The sequence below is a fragment of the Procambarus clarkii genome, chromosome 47 (assembly GCF_040958095.1).
Source record: "Procambarus clarkii isolate CNS0578487 chromosome 47, FALCON_Pclarkii_2.0, whole genome shotgun sequence".
Lineage (NCBI taxonomy): Eukaryota > Metazoa > Arthropoda > Malacostraca > Decapoda > Cambaridae > Procambarus > Procambarus clarkii.
The window spans coordinates 4,756,574-4,766,573 of record NC_091196.1 but is presented as its reverse complement, the minus strand read 5'-3'; positions in this window follow the sequence as shown (position 1 = coordinate 4,766,573).

The window sequence follows — 10,000 nt, the reverse complement described above, 5'->3', positions numbered from 1 at the left end:
GTCTGTATACTTAACATGTACTTCCAATCCTCATTCGTTAAGTGTTGTAGTGATGATCCTCTAGCTAATAATCCCTACTAACTTGTGGATTACAGCACTATAAGTCTCGTGTCATGCACTTGCAAAATGCTTGAAAGGATCATCCTAAACCAACTGTTGCACAAAATAGGCAGGTTAGGGGAGGGGGTCAATGGATTTCTTAAAGAACGGAACACGGCAAATTGTATAGTTAATTACTTGGCTAATGACACGGCTAGGTACTCTGTATTTGTTGACATCAAAGGGGCATTCGACAAAGCACAGGGGATTGCGATCCTGGACGAGCTTGCATGCATGGGTGTCAAGGGGAGACTCATGAAATGGGTTGAAGACTACCTCACAGGAAGGAAAGCCAAGGTTTGCTTCAATGTAGCAGTCTCCAGAACAATGAATATGAAACTCGGGACTCCCCAAGGAGGAGTCTTAAGCCCAACACTATTCAATGTACTTATGAACGCCATTGCAAATATTGATTTTCCGGAAGGAACACAAGTGGGATATGCAGATGATGTCCTAATACAAGCTCCCACCTTGGGAAAAATTGAACAGTCCATTGAACTCCTCGGAAGGAAATGTATTGAGCTCGGTTTCACTCTCTCTACAAACAAGACGAAGGCATACTCCCATCACAAGCGGAGAGCAAACGAAGAACTGCAAATTAATGGTGTAACACTTGAATGGGTTGACCACTATTGGTACTTTGGCGTCACTGTCGGCTCTAACAAGGGGAAGAAAGAGAAGCTCAATGAACTCATAGGAACATGCAAAAGTCGACTCAGGGCACTGAAAGCTATGACCTGGAATGGACATGGAGCCTCTATTGTCGTGCTTAAATGATGTACACAGCCTATGTGCGCTCCGTCATAGACTATGCCGCACCAGGTCTGTGCACCTACTCCCAAAGCGATATGAAAAGGCTTGAAAGCATTCAAAATGAAGCCATGACAATCATTCTTGGAGTTCCAAGAACTGCCAAAACGTCTAATCTACGAGAGTTGTTGTCCTTCCCCAGTGTTAAAAGCAGAATTAAGGAGCTGAATGCTAAGCTTGCAATTAGGGTAGCCAGAGATCTCCTTTACAACGATATTGCTAAGAAAAAACTGAGCTCTGTGCTACTTTCAGGGGGAAACAGGAGAAGCAAAAAATGGCATCACAGATCAGTCTGCTACTTCGAAGAGCCTCACCTGCTTGAGCAAGCCCGTGAACTCCTGCCTGTAGAGAGGTTACCTCCCTGGGTGGATGACTCATGCAAGATTATCATCAATGAAATGGCAATGAAAAAAATCCAACTTGTTACCACAAGAAATGAGGCACAAGTATCTCGAGCAAATTTATAATGAAGCTGGAGATGAACTAGATCAAATCTACACTGACGGGTCATCTAATCCTGTCAATGGAAGGGCTGGTGCAGCATATACGATAACCAAGGATAATACTTTCCAACACAGAAATGAAGAAAAAGCGCGTATTGAGAACTATGTCTCTTCAACGCAAGCAGAGCTAACTGCGATTGTTATGGCGTTAAGGTTTCTTGAACGGAACACTAATGGTGCAGTGATTTGCATCGATTCAAAAGTAGCACTGCAAAGCCTAAGTAAAAATCGGTGTGAGAGTACTTACCAATCAGGGAACAGTCATCAAGTTTCTGTGGATCCCCTCCCATGTTGGAATATGTGGGAATGAACGAGCAGATGTGCGGGCTGCTGAAGGCGCTGAAGGAGACCATATTGAATGCTTCATACCCAAGACTATTACAAATTAGAGGTATTGTCAGGCAACATCACCGTGACAAGGTAACTGAGGAAAGGAGGATAGAAGCACAAACCAGTGAATCTATATGATGGTACAAAATGGTTGCAGCTGACAATCCCAATCATTATGGACGAAGAGGAGGAGGACGAGGGAGAGAATCAGTAATAGCGAGAATCCGTCTTGGATACAAATATCCATTGAGATATGGAATGGAAACAACAGTTGATCAGAGAAGTTGCAGAATCTGTGGTGAGAGTGATGGACACCGCCTTGACCACTATCTACGTGAATGTGAACACCTGAGAGACATCAGAATTATGTTTAGAATAATAAACCCCACATTGTTTGAGTTAGGAAAACACTATTTGTCAAATATTGATACTGTTCTTAAAAGATTTCCCCATTTTGCACCCGCAAGATAACGTAAGCTTTTAAGGGTTGATAGATGTTAATCTTCTTGTTTGAGGAGCTGTTCACTTGAGACAATTAAGAAAGTCCTAGCTGTGTCTGGGTACAAGTGAAAGGATGAACAACCCAATGGCGTTAATTCCTATTGGGGAGTGTTGTACATGAGTAGATTATTTGGTGACAGATAGAGCCACCTATGTAGGGTAATCAGATAAGAAAATCAGAAGCGGGGAGCCACATAGTGCCACTCCATATTAGGTCACCCAAGGTGTGAGTGGTAGCAGTCGAAAAAACAGTGAAGATAGGTATCTATTATGTGCCACTATGATCATGTTCATTTATACAGTAAAGTATGACAATATATTTAAGTAAAAATGAATTTATTTGTATAATAAACACTCGTGGGTGAGTGCCAGTTACACCCCCACATTCCTCTATGGGGCAGGTGTAAAACAGGTTCCTCCCGGTGAGGGTGGTCGCCCGTACCCTTCCTCGCACCTAATGGCCTTGACTTTACCGTAACAGAGTTCCACACCCAGCGGAGGTTGAGTGGGTCTTATATAGGGGTATTAAATTATAAATCTCCTAAAGGGGTTAAAAAAAATCAAAGAATTTATTAATGTTTTATTAGGTAAAAATCACAAATGATGTATAAGAAGTTAATTATGACCCCTATCCCTCTCCCCCCTCCACCTCCCCTTCCTCATCTGAGTAGAATTCTGACGTCTCCCCATCCGTGGTGAGTGGGGGGAGGTCTTGACCCCCTCCCCCCTCTCTTGGGGGAGTGGGGTGAGTTGGCTGGTTGCCTTTTGGACGACTTTCCTTCTGACTCTCATCTGAAGTGTTCTGGAAAGAGATGGGGAAAATAATTTATAGGACTATATCTTTTATTTGAAAAATATTCTATTTCCTCTAAGAACAGTTAGTACATACCTCTCCCCCTGCAGGAGCGACCTTGTGTCCTCTACAGCAGGCATCATCAATTAGGGTACGTAACAGCATCTTGTTTGGGGCAGACCTTCCTCGTAGAATTACTACTCTACAAATGTGGACAGGTCCTAAGAATTGCACTGAAAAAAAAGAAGAGGTAAAATAGAGGTTGAGCAAACTTTCTATTGTGGGAAAAAAAAATAAATCTTTACCAGAAAGTGAGGGTAATACTAACCAGGCCCTTCAAGGACTTCAATCTTCCCTGCGTGTGTTTCTGGGGAGACGCCTTCCATTTGTAGGATAAGGGGGATGGGGGTCTTCTAGGGAGGTTGTGGGGTGAGAGGGGTTTTATATGGGGGTAATCCCCCTGTTAGGTGGGTTGCCTAGCTAACAAAAATATTCTCTACACCACCTATAAGAACCAACCCTTACTCCTCTACAAAATGTCCTAACACAGTGATGTTTCATAGGAAAATATCGTCTCGCATAAGCGAGGGCACGTTTATCATTTAATTTTAAACTAACGCTTGAAAATACATTATGTAAGTAATGTACTGTTGAAGGCAACCCCAGGTGACTCACCCTATGGACAAACATTACGCAATACAGTCCACAAGCAAGGGTAAAATCACTCTGGAGTCTGTAGCACATTCCAAACACCTTTGTTATTGTGTTAGTTTTAATAAATCCTTGAAAATAATGTCCATAAGTAACCGCCGACATTGCATAACTATCGAAAAAAAACATTCGATGTTTAACTTTATCAACATAAATAGCTACCCAATGTCCCATAGTTAATCTGCTATGTGATGGTAAAATATTAGTTATGAGAACAATAGGTTTCCTTGATGAGATATTTAAATGTTCTATTTCATCAGCATTATAACAACCTAGGTAGAGTGCTCGATCCCCTAGATTATTTTTTAAATTAATATTTATATCATTACAATTCATTATGTTTTTAAGCTAGCACGTCACACAGAACAGTTCTCTGTCCGTCGATGGATAGTACCCCGGTCGTTTCCCCAAACAGTAAAACCAGCCTGTTATATGTAACACCACCACCAAACTCAAGCTCCATACGCAAGTTGCCAGATTTCTCCACAGGGAGGGAATCCTTTGTTTGAATGGTGGTTAAGTCAAAGGCGAATATCGATCTTCCCTTATTAAAAGTGTCATAGGCTAGAAGTGAATCACGCTCTAAGCCTAATGTCTTCAAAGTTTCGTAATAAAGGCGGGCATAATGATTGTCGAAATCACCACCAATTCGGTAAATTGCATTATTGTTCAAATACATGGCAATATTTTTCAGTTTTGCATTTTCAAAATATAATCCATTACCTTGGTGAAGGCCAGCGAAATAATTCATTGGCACAATTACCATGAATATCCTGTGAGGAATTACTTGCGCCCAAGGCTGATCAATTAAGAGACTAGTTTGATTCCCTGCTAGGACATATGTTTTAGAAATGGTTTTATTGAAAGTATAGCTTATGGGGTCGGGGGATGCTAACAGTGAGCTGTTTAAGGCTAGGTAAGCACTTGGGTAGGGGAACACTCGTGTTACCCACAACTTAGCATAATCCATATGCAGCCGATACTTAGAGCCATCGTCCACACTTGTATTTAGCACCCAAGCATGTGGGGAGAGCTCCAATCTTAGGCGCACATCTATATTATCTAATATGTATTGGTCTAGGGTTGTTACGTCCAATAGTAGGGGAAAACACATTGACAATCCTTTACCTTTTAAATCGGTCATAAATTTTTTATCCTTGGCGGTTGCCCCAGTAAAAAATGTATTAGTAAATTCGTTAGGGATTACACCATCATCACTCCAGTCCCTACGAAAGGCTCCAATCCTCCCCAAGGAAGACATTTTTGATGGAGGCATGGAGGTAATTAATTTAATAAACGACCAATAATTAAAATTAGAATTTGTTTCAACTACCTGCTCTCCTAAAAACACCTGAACACCTTTAAACATGGTATTTGACAACCCATTAACAAATTCCACATGGTCATCCTCTTCCAATTTTGTGGTATCGTCATCTTTCGTTAAAGATACCTTAAAATCTATAACAATATTAGCTAAATCTAAGAAGGCGCCCTGGGTTCCGGGGATGCGGAATTCTAAGTAATTATCCCGCAAACGTTGATTAATAGGTAGGTTAACAGGTAGAATGTCTATTTGCTGTGTGGAGGCAATTGAACTCTCCACATTACGTATTCTGTTACTTCTAGGAAATTGGTCAATAATACTGGAAGTATAATATTCTACAGGGATTTTCAACCCAGCTCCACTAGCCTCCGCCATGATCTCCTCCGAAAGGTGAAGTATGACTGCTTACTGTAGTGAAAATACATCATTTTTATACCCAAGGGCTCGTTTACATTTATTATTTTTATTTTTTCTTCTCCTAGAGAGTCTTTTAATTTTCCCGCCTGCTACCAATTTCTTCCCCACAGTCTTAAGAGCATCAATACCGTGAGTTCTCAGAGCGCTCTTTACATCCCGTCTACCACTGGTTAAATCACCAAGAACATTTTTCCCAAAATCGATAGCAGTCGGCGTTACAGTTTTCATGAAAAATGGTATGGCTCGTCGAGCCAAGCCGGCTAAGGTCCCAAAAAAACCACCACCAGATCTGAGATAAGGCGCTTGGAATGTGCGTATGTCATTCATCGCTCCCCCCCTCACCCCGTATCTCCCAGAGAGGGGGGAGAAGATCTCCCCATACTCCTTCTGGGAGGGTGTGTGGAAAGGTACTCGCATCCCGACTCCTCTTCTTATAATAACCGATGATGTGGGTAAACACTTCTATATATATATATATATATATATATATATATATATATATATATATATATTTATATTTATATAGATTATATTGTTATACCTTAGGGCGGAGGTGTAAGACTACCGTAACCGACCTCCCATCTTCAAAACTAACCTTTCGCCCAAACTGATCTGTTATCTTAATGCTCACCTTCTCCAACGTGTTAGTATTTAATGTCTTGTACACTAGGGGATGAGCCCCTCTAGAATAAGAGTCATGATAATTGATTGCATCTAAGATATTTACAATTTGTCCCCCGTAACGATCCGGCTCGATGACGTCACTATAAATGAGTAAATAGTCACAACCCCCGTCATTGTCTGGGGGGAATGAGGCCACGATCTTTGAGGCTGCTGTAATGTCATCTGATTTTGCCTGATAAATGGTGTATTTGCGACTGCTGTCAAAACCAAGTACATTAGCTATTCTGTGTTTAAATTGAAGACTAAGAGAATATAAGGAACCAGTGCCTTCATTGTTAAGTGTTGAGGATAGTAACACTCGCTCTAAGGATTGATCATAGGTGAGGATTGGTTCTCTTTCTGAGAAGTATATTTTGAAATCACCTCGGAAGCTAAGCTTCATGTCGGTGATTATTTGTCGGCTAAGCTCACTCGTGATGAATGTGATGTTTCTGGATAATATGTTGGTTTTGGGGATGTAGGTGTAGATGAGATGTTCTGGGCTTTTAGAAAGAGTTCCTCGCTTAAAAGTAGCATAGACGTCTATACCAGACTCCCCCTCATCCTTGATGATAGCGTTAATTCGTCTGGGTAGGAGTATGTTGACTAAGGCCACTTCATGTTTAATGGAGGGGTTTAAATGTAGGGTGGGGATGGTGTTTGTAAATGCTGAACTTGTGTTGTTGTATATATCTTCTTGGTCGAGGCTAGTGAGGTATATGTAGTGTTCCTCGTCCATTGTTAAGTTATGTACTGATTGGGGTGGGAATAAAACATCATTACTTATATTTTATTTTATTAATCTACTAAGGAAATATTACTTTTAAAAGAACTACAACAGGGGGAACTACATTTTGTCCCCCCATAACAAATTACATATAAAGAGCAGCAGCTGTTGGTACTGCTGTCGTCCGCTGCTGCCGCTGCCGCTGCTGCTGGGGGAGCTGTTGGTACCACTGACACCGCTGCCACCGCTGACGGTACTGCTGCTGCTGCTGCTGCTGCTACCACCGCTGGAACCGTTGTAGTTGGTGGTACTGCTGCCGCTACCGTTACCGCTGCCGACGATGATGGTACTGTTGCTGCCGCTGTCACCGCCGGAACTGCTGTAGTTGGTGGTACCGTTGCCGCTACCACTACCGCTGACAACACTGTCACCATCGTCGGTGGACCTGCTACTGCTACCACCACCGAAGCTGTTGTAGATGGAGGTACTGCTGTTGCTGCTGCTGCTGCTGCTGCTGCTGCTGTTACTGACTGTGGTGGTGCTGGCACGTCTTCTTTGAGCGTTGATGGTTACAGCTTTCGTTGTTTTTTCGGTGATGAGGATAACAGGAATATTTCCTGTGACTCTCCATCGAGGATGGTGTCAATACGATGATTTGAGAGGGGGTCGAAGTCAATAGTGGTTTCGATTCGTCGTTTGGCCGTGCCAGATGTTGTGGGTGGGGGTGGAGCAGCGCTGGAGGTGGATGAGTACTCTTGTAGGTGTCTCTTCTTCCTGGGGGTGGGTGGTGGTGCTGGTGGTGTAGAACGAGAAGAGCTTCCTGGGGTGGTGGCACCCTCCCCCACCACTGCATCTAGGGTGATAGTTTTACTATCACCCTCTCCCCTGGGATCATCATTCGGGAGGGGTACCATCGATGGGGTGACGGTAGAGGGACGTTTGAGGATTACCAGCTCCTTGTTATGCTTGCCCAGCTCAGCGTTGAGCGAAATGAGCATGGGCCCGACGTCCTTGTGCCAGTTGTCCATGCCATCACGGGAGGCCCCAGCCCATGGGGCACCACCAGCCGAAACATGGTTGGAGTTCTTACCATGAGATTGCCAACCTTTGTTAGGGCTGTTTTCAGCCAAAACAGCCTATTCTTGGCAGTATCCAGGGTGACATTGGTGATGTAGTGGATGTCGGAGGAAGACTGCACTTGCTCCTGAGCTATAGGGTTGGACTCGAAGGGTGCTCCTGCACCGAAAGCGGAAATTAGCGCCACGATGGTGGGGCGGAAGAACAAGACTGGCTCTTCGACAATGTCTTGACCGTCGGAGGGTAGGGGAGCTATCTTCACCTCGATGTCACCCGGGGTAGACCGGTAACGTATTGTGGCCCTGTTGACACGAGTCAGTCCTTCACGTTCCACACGGGCATAGTTGTAACATTTCCAAATTACACTTGCCAGTCCATAGGGACGCACAACAGCAGCGGGTAGATCGTAAACGATCACATCACCGACCCCAAAGGCGTGGGTGTCGGTGATGTCGCTGTCTATTGACTTAATGGACGATAAAGCCATGGCGGAGGGGCGGTTGAGAGGAACGGGGTAGAGTCGCCGTCAACTATGGTGACCGAGGGTGACGGTGGAGGCCTTTAAATACACCTGTGTCCCCCACCTGGAGGGGGAGGGATGTATGGGGTGTGGTGTAGAGGCTGCCTTCCCTACCTTAAAAGTCCATACACACTCCGTCCAGTCTCGAAGGCTGTAATCTGGTCTCGATGTTGGAAGGTTAATTTTTCCATTTGCCATATCTCCGTCTGGATTTCCTGGGATGAATATTCTTCATAACGTTTCACCGTCTCTCCAAATGACTTAAAAAACCGTTCTGGAGGGGCACTCAACACAAGACGGTCATAACAATCGCACAATGCATATATCAATCTACATTTGTGTTCGACATACTTGTAGTACCGCTGAGTAGCAACCAACTTCTTTAATAAGGGAGATTTGTCTTCTGGGGGTGTAGCTGGGGGAGGAGTGGGTCTAGAAGCTTGCTCCATGGTGGATATGCAACTGAATATGGTGGTCTTTAAGATGGTCTTCATATAGGTCTTCAATACGGCTCCCAATGGGGTCTCCTATGGATACCCCTCCCCCCTTTTAACTGAGATCTAGCGCGATAATTACGTATGAGGGTTGGGTCTATGCCAGCCACCCTCAGTAAAACCCTTACATCTTCCTTGTCACTTGCCCTAAATTGCCCCTTTGTGAAGGCTAGAGTTTTAATTATATCTAAAATATTTAAATTTTGTACAGGCTTTAATAAATTTCCGCGACTATCCCACATCACCTGTTGGCTGTTTTGTCCAAACATGTTCAATAATGCTTTGACATGAGGAATTTCCTCAATTTTAAAATTCACATTTATTAAGTTGTCCAGACTTGGATTTTGGGGTGTGATGGTGGCTTTATGTGGAGTGTGGCCAGCAACAATTACTTGCACTTCGGGCGGGAGGATGGAATGTCCCCTTTTTTTATTTATTTTTTTTTTTAAAAGGCGATGGTCGCGCCGGGCAGCCCGCGTTTTTTTTTTTTCTTTTTAAGGGTGGCGGCGGGCGACGGTCGCCGGGGGCCCCAATGTCATTTAAAGGGTGTGTGACCAGCCCCGCCCGTCTGGAGGTGCTACTACGGCAACACCGCCCACAGCCCGTTGTTGTCAGGTGGGAGGAAGGAGTGTCCTCTTCCCCCACCCCCCCCATCACCCCTACCAGAGTCGCAGGTGGGTAGGTTACGGGCTCCCCCAATATTATTACTTGGGATGGATTCGTTTTTTAAAGAGAAGGACATACTTTCACTACCATCACCACCGGGGGAGGGCAGACCCACAGCATTAGGAGGTGATGGTGAGTTCTTGTTTTTATTAAATAAATATTTTTCAGCTATGAATCGTGGTACCAGGCAATATTCTTTCACCATTTTATTCTCTCGTTACTTATTTACGCAATTACCTTATTAGGGAGGAAATTAACGATACAGCCAAAGGTAGCAGAGCTGCTAATATCGCCCCACCACGTCTGGAGGTCAGTATGAGCTTCTTTTTGTATAAAGGAGTTTTCTTACGTGCTACAGATCGTAT